Raw genomic sequence first — 13,580 nt, forward strand, 5'->3', positions numbered from 1 at the left:
AAGATAAGGAAGGAACATGAACCCTTTGCATCGGGTAATACCTGAGGTGCAGGTTAACCCTGTAACGAGAACACAACTAAAGAAACAATTTATAAATAACGAACATTAACTCATTTATATAACATGCAACCTCAAAGAAGAGCACCGGTATTCAATGTGTTAATACACAGAATTTAAACAAAAGATAAACCAAGCCGTGTTAAATCATCATCCACAGGGTTGATGCAATAAGCGGAATAACCAAATTATGAAGCCGGGAAGGCCACACTTTGGCTCGCGGGTACGAGCGAAATCTCTGAATAATTCCTTTACAGAGTAAGCATACGGCCGGGTAACCGAGCCGCTTACTCTGCCTATGGAACAATCGTGGAACAACCATACTAGAACAGTAAACAGGGGTTTACAACTATATGCCAAAGTATATACATAAAAGCTCTATCATAATTAAAATAACCACTGTGCAATATTAAACAGAACGCGCAGTGCGAGATTATTCAGCATATTTAACAGAACTTGTAATGCAAGAGTATACAGTATATTAAACAGATATACAGTATCCGGGTCGATAGACCCACACCATCCTTTGATCCAAATAAACTGATAAACGAGCATGAAATAGTATAAAGATATATTGCTAAATCGGTAAAAGCCACACGGCTGTAGCCACTCTTTTAAAAGAAAACAAAAGGGACTGTGCCCAATATTTGCATCCAAGGGGCCGTGGCCGGAATACTATTAACAAGCAATAGTATAATAGTCAAATTACAAGTAACGAAGTTCGCAAAGACAGTCCCCTCATTCCAGAAATTTCCCCAGTCTCAACACGGGAAGCGCTAGGGTTTGATGGAACCATAGCCGGCACAGGATAGTCACTGAATAAGACGGAGGATAGCCTTCCGTAGCCACCTGCGTCCAACCACAGTAAGGTTAAGGTTGGCTACGGCTAGGCGCAGGGGAAACCCTCTGCCGACAGTTCAAACAAAGGAAACATAAATTCGCAACAAAGCCACGCACCATGAACTTGGGAGGGACACACCTGTCGTGGGGCCGGGAGCGCCATAGCCTCGAAGGAGGACCTCCTTAGTCGCATCGAACCAGAACCGGAAGCCGCTGAATGCACACACCCACGACAAGCAACTATTAGTATCGCTTCATAAAGGAATACATGCAACGATTTGGGAGCAAAGAAACCAGAACGAAAACGGAGCAAAGGAAAAACAGAAGAGAGGAGCCGGTGGGTTACCAACTGTGTCTCACCTCAGCAGCTTCGGCAGAATATGTATGTTCAGCAGGGCGGATGCTCGGCGCTAGAATGCTCGCTCGGCGGAGGAATGAGCATTGGCGCAAGAAGAACTTCCCAACAGCGCGCAGGCTAGAACAAGGTGGTGCAGAGAATGAACAGGAGTCGCCGAGCTGCAAAATAATGAGAATAGTCGAGAAGAGTAAACCATATACTTTCAACACCTTGGGGAGGACACCTAGAGGCGTCTCCGCCCTCGGATTCACTCCAGTCATCCTCACCCTTGAATAAGGCGGCAAGGGTTAGCCGGAACTTAAATGCAACCCATCTCCCCTTCACGTGATCAGACCAACGAAGTGAATGCCGCGTACACCCGCCACTACGGTGCATGCCGGCGGCAGCTCTCGGGTTGCTAAATTGGCAACGCCGAGGTTCATACAGAGACTTGCCATGAGTTAAACAAACATACCAAAAATCAATCAAACTATCCTTAGTCCTCATCGGTCCTAAGGTGTGCAAATCGTAAGGGCTCATGAATACTTTAACCAAATCAGCCGATAGCCAAAAATTGCACCATAGTATATATGCGCATTCATTATATAATCATGTGTGTAAACCATATACATATCCATGTGTAATCAAGTCAGCGGAATATATTCAATGTATAATCATAAATGTAATAATTTATATGTCCATGTGTAATCAAGTCAGCGGAGGTAAGGTGTTGTTACTCCGGGCCTTGATATATATATTTATATATAATTTTTTTTTTTGTAGACACGGGTATGTGACACTATATTTAAATGAACTTCTTAAATTTTTTTTAATGGAAATCTTTTTTTCCATTTTCATTCATTTTTATCGCCTATTGGATATATTTCATTTACTATATTTAAATATCTTTCTAACTTTTATTATCCATTTATATAATTTTAATGTGCTATATTTAAATGAGCCTAATGGAAATCTTTTTGCTTTTTTCATTTGTTTATATATTTAAATTTACAAACACTTATTTAATAATATTTTATTTATTAAATAAAATAAGTTGGAAGTAATTTTTTTTAAACAGAAATCTTTGTCATTTTTTTAGTAGATTTGTATATATAGATACGCTGGAAATATTTTAAGCTGCATATTTTAAGCTGTTTTTTTTTCTTTTTTCTTCGAAATATTTTTTCTATTCATTCTCATTTGCCGTTTCCAATTTTATTTTTTTTTTGATATATGTTTGGAAATATTTTTTCTATTCATTCTCATTTGCCGTTTCCAATTTTTTACTTTTAAATAGATTTATATGTTTTTCATTATCCAGGTAAGTTTTTTAGTTTTTTTTAATGAGAATTTCATTTATATTTAAATAAGTTTTTTTAATTATTTTTAGGGATTTTTTTTTTTTCATTCTATATTTATATTTAGATAAACTCATATTTCCATTAATTTTTATCATCTTCATTGATATATTTCTCATTTTCTATATTTAGATATCTTGATTTGTATATTTTTTATTTGTTATATTTAAATAAACTTCTTAAATTTTTTTAATGGAAATCTTTTTTTCCATTTTCATTCATTTTTATCACCTATTGTATATATTTCATTTGCTATATTTAAATATCTTTCTAACTTTTATTATCCATTTTTATAATTTTAATTTGCTATATTTAAATGAGCCTTTTAAACTTTTATTATCCATGTTTATAATTTTAATTTGCTATATTTAAATGAGCCTTTTAAACTTTTTAATGAGAACCTTTTTGCTTTTTTCATTTGTTTATATATTTAAATTTACAAACACTTATTTAATAATATTTTATTTTATTTTATAAATAAAATAAAATATAAATAATATATTATTAAAAATATAAAAAATATTATAAAATAAAATAAAATATAAATATTATATTTTTTTTTTTCCGAAGAAAAAACTAACTTTTTATTAAGAAAATAAAAAGTTACAACGCATATGCAGTGAGCATTTCAGATATTTCTGTTTGACTGCTTTGCAATCAGATATGAGACAAAGCTTTCTGCCATTTCTATCTGGGTGACCTCAAAAGAAAACAGCTGAGTACTTTTAAAAAATAAACTTTGAAGGCTTGCTTCACTGATCTTCAACTCTGCCAGCACATCAGCATCATGCTTGCTCCTGTAGGCCTTCTTTGATTTGTTTATCCCACTAGAAGAAGCTGGATGATCCGCTCTAGTGGCATTGATCAGCTATCCCAAACCCACCTTTGCGGCTGCTGAAATCATTGACATTGGATTTCTGTTCAAACTCCTCCTAATTTCTCTCCTGAAACTAGTAGATTAGCCAAGGAAGAAGACATGAGAGAAAGATTCCCCTGATATTTGCTTCTCTGACGGTTTCTGAAAGGTGACACGAACCATATACGCAGGCAAAACGGCTTTTTTGGATTTCTGATAGGGGACGCTGATCAGCATTTTATTGTGAGAGCATCCAATTATAAAAAAAACCATGAAAAACAGCGTATGATGTCTCCTCAGAAGTAGGAAAAATAACCCCAATACACCGCTGTATGATCAAAGAGCCCATAAAGAGACGAGGGATGGGCAATAGAAATATTTGAGAAGAAAACTTTGATACCGATATAGAGCCTGAAGAAACTTTGGCAGGATAAAAGGCGGAAAGGAGCAACATCACCTTCATTGCTGAAGAGCAAAATATAAATATTATATTATTAAAAATAAAAAAATTATTTAATTTAAATCTAGTAGTTAGATATTAATTATGACATGTATGTTAATATGTGTTAATATACGATTTAATTAATAAAATATATTTAAAATAAATTTATAACAGTAAAATTAAAAATATGCGGCACTTTTTGTATTGATTTTAATTTACTTTAATTAATAAATGTATTTGAAATAAATTTATAACAAGTGAAGTTGTTAAAAATGATGCTGTAGTTCCTATACTTATTTTTTAGTTAATTTAATAATTATAATAGGAAATGAATGTTTAAATTATATATATTATATATATATATATATAAAAGAGAGATTAAATATATTTACAATATTTGTATATTTAATTGTCATATGAAAAGTATTAATAATATGATTTAATTAATAAAATATATTTAAAATAAATTTATAACAGTGAAGTTGTTAAAAATGATGCCACTTATACAGTTTTTATTTAATTTAAATAATAAAATGTATTTAAAATAAATTTATAACAATGAAGTTGTTAAAACTGATGACGCACTTTCTATACTTATTTTTATTTAATTTAATAATTATATATATTAAATTAACCATAAAGGAACACAAGGAATTAGCAATCATGGAACCATGACCAGGAGACCCAATAGCCGAAGTGAGGGAAACTGGAAAGCCTCCGTGACCAAGAGACCTAATAGCCGAAGTGAGGGAAACTGGAAAGCCTCCTGAAAAGTTTTGGAAGCAAGCGATTACAACAAAAAAACATGGGTGTAACAAGTAAAAAAACTAATGATCTGTGCATGTTTGGACATCGAACTACATAGAAGGCGATTTGGGAGCGCTGCTGATCTCCCTGATTACTTGATTCTGAGATAGCTCTTAGACTCAGAACACACAAAGCTAGAAATTTTTGTAAGACTCAGACTCCACTCTATCCAAAACTCGGGTGTCCAAATGAGCCTTACTCTTCTCCTTATATAGGATGAGAAGGGGACACATTTTCGACAACCCGATAGACCATACTTTTTTGTACAATAATTCCGAGATGTGGATCAAATCACACCAAAAGTTGGAGAAGTGCCCAGAGTCTCGGAATAGTACATGACAACTATACAAAGTGGAGATTTAAGAGAATCCCACGAAAACTATAATTTCTTTATACAGATATGGGAGATTTTTGTTGGGAATCTCAAGAAAGAAAACCTGGTCTCTGTCATAGTCAAGAGACAAGACTTTATTGTACATTATGGATGCTTTATATCAGGAGCCCACGTGAACCTGTGAATATTTAATTATGTCCCTAGTGCGTTTGTACCAGGGAATCTCCCAACTGCTAGATGATCATATTCTCCACAGGTGTCCCAAGCCTTTGAGTAAATTCTTCTAACAATCATTGGTTTGCCCAAGACAATCTGATGTTTGATTTTGGTTAACACAATCCATTGGAAGTGTCCACTCACAAAGGTCTTCATTCACCAGTCATCTAAGTATGAATTTAGACCTGCTATGGTTTTACAAGGGTAGTGGAAACAACCATGAGAATTTTGAGCACGTGTCATGCAAAGTATAATTTTCAAAATATCTAGGATCCATAGTAGTCTTATTGACTCTGAACCACATCCACCAAGTTTTTAGCCATTCTGGTTGCCATAAAAGTTGATTTACAAATGTTGGCCCAATTTTTAAAATGGTGTACTGGATTTCTGTTTTCTCATCTTGACATAAAAGCTCCCACCATAGATTAATATAGCCTTTGAAATTGTAGATGGTATCTGGAAATAATATTTCTGGATCTTTCTGTGGCCACATGTATTTTGAGAAATAGTTTGGGTCCGTGTTCTGTTTATAGTGTAATTTTTATGATAGACCTTTGTCCTATCACTCCCTTTATCCAAATTACACTTATATCTTTGAAGCTTTCATATAAAGCTTCTTCTGCAAGATTTGCTGCTAGTATAGATCTTTTGTAGATCATGTCATGAATCCATTTGCTGGATTTTGGATAGATCTTCCTTTCAGGCACTAGATGTTGTAAGTCTGTGTGGGGCTGCAAGTTGGCATCCATGACCTTGGTGTTTCTGAGTTGCCATGTTGGCTTCCATTGTTCTGTGTATACTGGCCAAGGAGTGTCATCTGAAATGTTTCAGAGTTCTTCTTGCTGAGTGTTTGGATTCCACTCGGTTACTATAACCATCAACTGGTAATTCTGTTCCAGATATTCTTTGCTTAGGAAGTCATGCAAGTAGTTTCGTTCTCCTTTGATATGTTCAACCTCAAAATCAAAGTTAGCAAATAGTGCCTGCCATCTGGCAAACTTGGCTTCACCGAGCTTCTTTATTTCTTTATTTAGTACCTTTTTCAAGGCTGAAGCATTAGTTCTAAGCAAAAATTGTTTATGTACAAGGTGTATATCAAACTTGTCTATATAGTTCGGGCAACTTTTACGTCTTTTTCGATAGTGGAGTAGCTTTTCTTTGCTGGGTTCCATGCACCTGAGGCAAATCGTACAATTTGTTTGGTCCCTTCTTTGACTTGCTTTAGTATTCCTCCCCATCCAAGGTTGCTAGCATCACTCTCAACAATTTTGGAGAGATCTTCATCTGCCAAATAGAGGATTGGCAATGTATGGACTTTTCGTTTGATTTTCTGGACAACTTTAGTGTGATCATCTGTCCATGGTGATGGCTCTTTTTTCAATCTTTGATTAAGAATCTTGCGGTTTGCTGCACATCCTTTATAAAAATTACTAACATGATTCAAGCAATCTTCCACTGTGTTTTGTCTGTGATTACATCTGGAAATTGATTAGAAAACTCTAGAGCATGCTTCTGCAAAGTTATATGGCCATCTTATATTGTATGTCCTAGAAACTTGATTTTGGTCTGGAACAATTCCATCTTCTTTTTCCTTAAAATTAAACCACTTCTTTTCATAGCTTGAGTGAAAGTATGGACATGCCTGAAAGGTTCATCTATGGTGTTGGAGAAAATTAACACATCATCTATGTACATGATTAGCCATTCAAAATAGGGCTTGAAAATTTGATCCATTACCTTTTGGAACTTAGATGGAGCATGCTTTAGTCCAAAAGGCATTACATTCCATTCATAGTGCCCTGCTGGAATGCTGAAATCAGTTTTGAATATGTCCTCTTCCTTGATAGCAACTTGCCAAAAACCAGACTTCATGTCGAATTTTGAGAATACTTTGGCTCCTGCAATTTTTGCAATTAAGCTTCCTTTATGTGGAATAGGATAAGTATCATATGCTAAAACAGAGTTTAGAGGTTTATAATTTATAACAAGTCTGGGCACTCCTATAATCTGTTCTGAATGCTTATTTACATAAAATCCATAGCAGTTCCACGGACTGTTGGATTCTCGGATGAGTCCTCTTTGTAGAAGACTGGAGATTTCTTTTTGGTAGAGATTTCTATAGTCTCTATTCATGGGAATTGCTCTACTCTTACAATGTTTTCCTTCATATCTTTCTTTGAAAGGCAATTCTATTGTGTGTTTCTTTCTGTCCCAAAAAGCCTTTGGGTTTTCTGAACAACACTCAATCTCTAGGTGCTTTCTTAGCTCTGTAATTTTCTGTATGATTATGGGAAGTTGGATTTGTTCTTTGATTCTGATTGAAGATTTAAAGTCTTTCAGTTCTTCAATTTTTTTCTCTGACAGGTATACTTCCTGCATTATCTGTACCATTGTGGAAACTCTGGGAGTAGAAATATATGGTAAGGTCAGTGTTTCTAGAAATCCTTTATGATTTGGGACTGAAATGAAAAATCTTTTTTTGCCATCAGGCAATCTGGCTGACCCATGGGGTTCCACTACTACTAGAAACACATTCCCCAATATGCAGTCTATGGGAATTTCTCCTACTGCAAAGTTTAACTTCATACAATATTTTTCAAAATAGATGGTGGCAATAGGAACTTCATACCTGAAGTCTGAGTTCCAACCCCAGTTACTTGTCGTGTAGCCACCTTCCAGTATTTAGCCGGGACAATCGTCTTGTTAATAACATTGATATCCACGCCTAAATCAATCGACGTTCTTAAAGTGAACTTGGATATCGATGGTCAACAACACATGATGCTGTTGATATTGGATTGTCATTATTTTCATTTCTTCAAGTCGCATTCCAGAATAAGATTTGTCTTCGTAGATCTCTACATTAGCATTCTTAATAGGTTTCTTCTTGTTTTCTATCTAAGAGATTTATGCTTTCAGGCCAACAACTTCTTTTTTGAGATGGTATATTTCCGTGCCGACTTCTCCCAAGGTTAAGGACCTTGGCTTGGTATGCTCCTTGTTTCTTTGAAAAGACCTGGGGTTCTTTTCATAGGAGGCATCTACAAATGGGGCTTTAGCCTGATTTTTTTTTAACTACTACTTCACTGTTCTTTGTGCATTGTTTGTAGAAAAGCATCTAACAGAAATGCATTGTTTGTAGAAAAGCATCTAACAACTTTTCTTTCAATTCTCCTTTCTGCCAACATTTTGATGCTAGACAAGACCTTTGATTCATCTTCTTCAATGGTGTGTGCCATACAAATTTTTTCTTTTTCCTTATTTGGCTTGAGTTCAGTCTCTTCTTCCGAACTGAGGATTGATTTTGACTCTGAATTATTGCAGTTGCAATCTTCAAATTTTGTACATTCACATCGCTATATATTTACATGCTCAATGCTGGAATCAGAATTATAGGAGGTAGTGCTTGTTGTTTCTAAAGTGTTGCAATAGTCATTTTTCATTAAATGCACTTCTTCTTTGAAGGTGATTCCAAGAGACCTCCTTGTCTCTTTCTAGAACCTTCGTGAGGTAGCGTCTTGTGATTTCTTACCTCTATTCATCTTAGATTCTTTACCTTTAGGACATTTATTCACTGTATGTCCCTTTTGGCCACATAACCAACATAATATTCCATCCTGTCTTTGTGTTTTAAGATGGATATATTTTGGTTCATAATAATGAGTTTTAGGGACATATTTGTAAGATCCTTTCTTGTGTTGGTTTGTTCTGTAAGCACGAACCTTTGAATTTTTTGTAGACTACCTTTGGGCCTTTTTGCTGCTTTTCTTACTCTTTCTTCTCTGAACAATTGGATAATCAATTTCAAGCCCATACTTACTGCAAATTGATTTGTTGTCTGGCAGTCTTGACAACTTTTGCATTGATTTGTTCACCCTCATGCTGGTGCAAAGTCCTACTAGTGCTTTGGTGATGTTGCAATAAATTTCACCCCAAGTGTATGCTTCAAAAGAATTCTGGAAGACTTCTTGCCTTTGGATATACTGAACAAATTTAGAAGGTAGATCAGCAATATAGATATGCTTCCATAATGCATTTTGTCTTTCTTTTACTTCATCAATTTGCTGTGTCCAATCACGATGAAAGTCTTCATATTGGGACTTTTTTTTACACTCGAGGTTCATCAGCACCATCTCATGCTTGTTAGCAATCTCAAATGTGGCTCCACACCAGTGCTCAAGAATGAAGGAGGTGAGGGCTCCTATCATATTGCTTTGTGGAGTACCATCTTCATTGTAGATGATATCACCTTCTTCATCCTTAACTACTTCTACTTCCATTTCTGTAATAAGTGTAGGAGATGATTCAACATCCCACCATCTTTGCAATGTACCAGTAAAATATTGTATGATTATTTTACAGGCTTCGACTTCTTTTTTTCCCCGCATACACATAAGTTTATATTCAGTAAACATTTGATCAATCATTTGCCTAATTTGACTAGTGCTGAGATTGTCAATGTTCCATTCTTTATAAGAGCCAGTCTGAAAGGTATAAGTTTCTGGAAGTTTACCCTTACCAACTAGGTTAGGGGCTGGATATCTGGAAAACTGGCTTGAGAGGGGCTCATAGATGGGAAGTAAATGTTTTTTAGAGGACTCAAGATGTTCGGTTTTAGTGAAAGCTTCTGAAAACAATGAGTAGGAGACTTTTGGTGAACTGTTGGGAGATTTCTCATGTAATTCTGGTTTCTCTTTTGGGAATAAAAAGGGAAATTTTTCTACTTGCTTAACAACATGTTGGATATTTACAAGGTGGCTAAAAAGCATAGAAGAAGGAATGCACTTATCTTTGGGTGCTATGGAAAGGTTTTCAAATTTCTCAGCCAATTCTCCCATAAGATTGTTAGTAGTTTTGAATTCAAAATCTACTTTCTTTTCTATGCTTTCTATTCGAACAGAGGATTCTCTAACGAATCCTTTCAAAACAGAAACAAAATAATTTACATTGTTCAGATTATTATTTACATCTTTTACAACAACATGTAAGGAATCAAAACAATCCTTATGGTCCTGAGTTTTGATCATGTTCATTTCTAATCCTTTAAGAGTAGTATTTGTCCAATTTATCTGCTCACTAGCTTTCTGTATTCTTCCATCAATACCAAGTGTGGATTCATCTTTAAGGACCAAAGGAATAGCTTTTGTTGCATTACTAGACTCACCTAACAATATTCCTTTGAAAGGTGGAAAAGTGGTGGTAGTGTCTATCTTGGTGCCATCATGGTTGGTCCATGAATGTGTTTTTGCAGAAGATACCTCTGCATCTGCCATGTGAACTTCTTGCCCTTCTTCCATTTCTTTCCAACTGTAAAAATAAATCCAGGAATATGAATCTTCCATGTATTGTTTCCATTGTAAAGATAGATTTCTTTTCTCAACACCTAGTGTGCTTATATCAAATCCCTTTGAATCATGATGAGTGTATAAATCCCAGTTTAACATTCTTTTCATCCATTCGGGATCAATTTTGTATTTTGGACATCCATCCATTAAAGAAAAGAACTTATACATTTCTAGAATAGAAGGCTTTTTGCAGTCTTCAGGAATATGATTTTCAAATCTGGATTGTGGAACTAGACTGTCAAGTCATTCAATATATCCCAGGCCATATCTAGGCATCCCTGGGGATGCATCTTACTGAACATTTCAGCAAGCCTTGAGTCTTCGTTTTCTAGAGTGGGAAGTTCATGGATCATCAGGATGGTGTCATGAGGAAAAGGAATGTCAGAACATTTGGGATTTGGCCATGAGTTAGCAAATGTAGTTGGTGGAGCTTCTTCTGTGGCTGTATTATGATTTTTATGGAGGACTAAATCTGCAAGTGATTTTAGGCAGACTACTGAACAACATCTAGGATATTTAACTTCAAGGTTAGAGAAATGCAAAATTTGTGCTAGTTCAAACAAAGCGGAATGTAAACAATTAAGATATGAATTATATACAACTGTAGAAGTGGAAGGTTGAAAAAGGTCAGGACTTGATTTTGATTGATGAGCATGGAAAGCTTCTTTCTGTTGTGATCATGGAAGCGTTTAATGCTTCCCTCGGCCAATGGGTCACCCAGATCTGGGCCGAAGATTAAATATACTATATTTAATTATGTTTTATATGAGTTAAGAGTATATATTTTAATTTTATGTGACTCGAACATTTTAAAATAGTTAAAAATAAAAGATATTAAATAAATTTAAAATATTGTTTTTAATATATATATATATATATATATAAAATTAAAAAATAATAATAATAATTTTTAAAATGTATTAATTATTTTAATAGATTTTATTTTATTTTTAATTAATTTATTTTATATTAAATTTTTCCATAAAATGTATGTACAATTTATGTAGATTGTTCTATTAAAATATCTCAATTTAAATAAATATATATTTATTTTAAAAATAAAATTTAAGTGCTTTAATTGCAGTCTGTTTTATATATAGTTTATATCTCTATATTGATTTTTGATGAAAGTTAATTATTTTAATTTTATTTTGTGCTTTAATATCAATTTATTATATCTATATATATATATATATATATATATATGAAATTTAAATATTTTAATTTTAATTTTGAAAGTTTTTCTTCATTAACTTATATATATTTATAAAACTAATTATTTTAAAATTTATTGCAAATTTGTCAAGAAGTAGATGTGATTGTAAAATTTGGTGTGGAGACTATGTTCATTTTTAAAGAGAGTTGGGTCAATGTGTCATTAGAGTGGTATTAGAAAAAATACTTTAAATTTGAAACCAAAGGGATGTCATAAAATATCATAAGGTGGAGAATCACTGAGGCTTAATGTGACTTTCTATATAATCTCAAAGTTGGGTATGTAACATGGATGGACTCATCCAAGTAGTCTTGAGCATATATAACTTTAGATAGAGGAGTATCTAACAATGCAAGAATACCATGAATTATGATTATCTAATACCATGAGATGACCCACCACCAACCCATTATCCCTTAACTGCTAACTCAAAAGACAATGGTTGACCATGGTTGACCATGGTTAACAATGATTGGCTAGAGGTGTCCATGATTGAATGTAACCGTATTATGTCCATGGGTGACATTGCCAACCTAACCTACTAATAATGGTTGAGTATGGTTGACCTTAGAAAACCATAATTGCATGCACTTCTTCATGGTTGATATTACAATAATAACCAACCACTAACACTTAACAAATAACATGGCTGAACATGGTTCACTATAGGTTACCACCATTGGATATAACCTTATTATTTCAATGGTTGATGTTACTACCCCCCTAACCTCCTAACTCACTAAAGCCATAACTTATTAATGATGCTTGATAAGGCTTGACCTTGGATAACCATGGTTCCATATGGTTGTACATGGTTGATGTTACCCCATTGAATAACTATTAACCGCTCACATAATGTCCACTAACGAATATGGTAGACTATGGTTGGCCATCATTGACTATATGTGTACATAGTTGAATGTACCCTATCATGTAAACTATTGATGCTACTAATAAATTGATGTCCTAACATCTAACTTAATAATGACATTTGAGCATTATTGAACATGGTTATATGTGGTTTTCCACAATTGATGCCACTCTATTAACCTCCCAATGTATGCACAAGTGTTATCAAATATCGTTAAGTATCACTGACCATGGTTGATGATAATTGTCAATGACTAAATGTAGCCATATTATGTTAATGGTTAAGACAACTAATCCCATAATGCTAAACCTAATGAAAATTATTAACAATGCCCGATGATGGTTTCCCATGGTTGCATATGTTTTTTTTTTTTGATGCTACCTCACTAATCAACCACTAATGCCTAGTATAATGTCCACTTAAAAATATGACAAATTATGGCTTACCATGGTTGACCCTAATTGACTATATGTCTAAAACTGAATGTAACTACATAACATCAAATGTTGATGCTATTCACTAACCACTTGAACCCTTAAGCTGGTATTGATGGTTTGCTATGGTCACATATGATTATCTATGGTTGATGCTACCTCACTAACTAGCCATTAATCATTAACATAATGACCACTAATAAATATGGTTGAATTTGTTTGACCATAATTACTTAAAGGTGTTAATAGTTGAATGTAACTTATTATGCAAATGGTTGGTGCCACTAACCCAATAACATGTTGAAAATAAGTTGTCATTAATGTTAACTCATGCAGAAGCCATAAGAAGCCCCACTTTCCTCGCTCTTGTTATTGCATATGATCATGAGAAAGCATGCTAGACCATTATCATTTGATAGTACTCGTAATGTTGTTTCCAATAGCGAGTGGCACGCTTCGTAACTCGT

The sequence above is a fragment of the Pinus tabuliformis genome, chromosome 6 (assembly GCF_031772625.1).
Source record: "Pinus tabuliformis cultivar Carrire ecotype Pingquan chromosome 6, CPIR1, whole genome shotgun sequence".
Lineage (NCBI taxonomy): Eukaryota > Viridiplantae > Streptophyta > Pinopsida > Pinales > Pinaceae > Pinus > Pinus tabuliformis.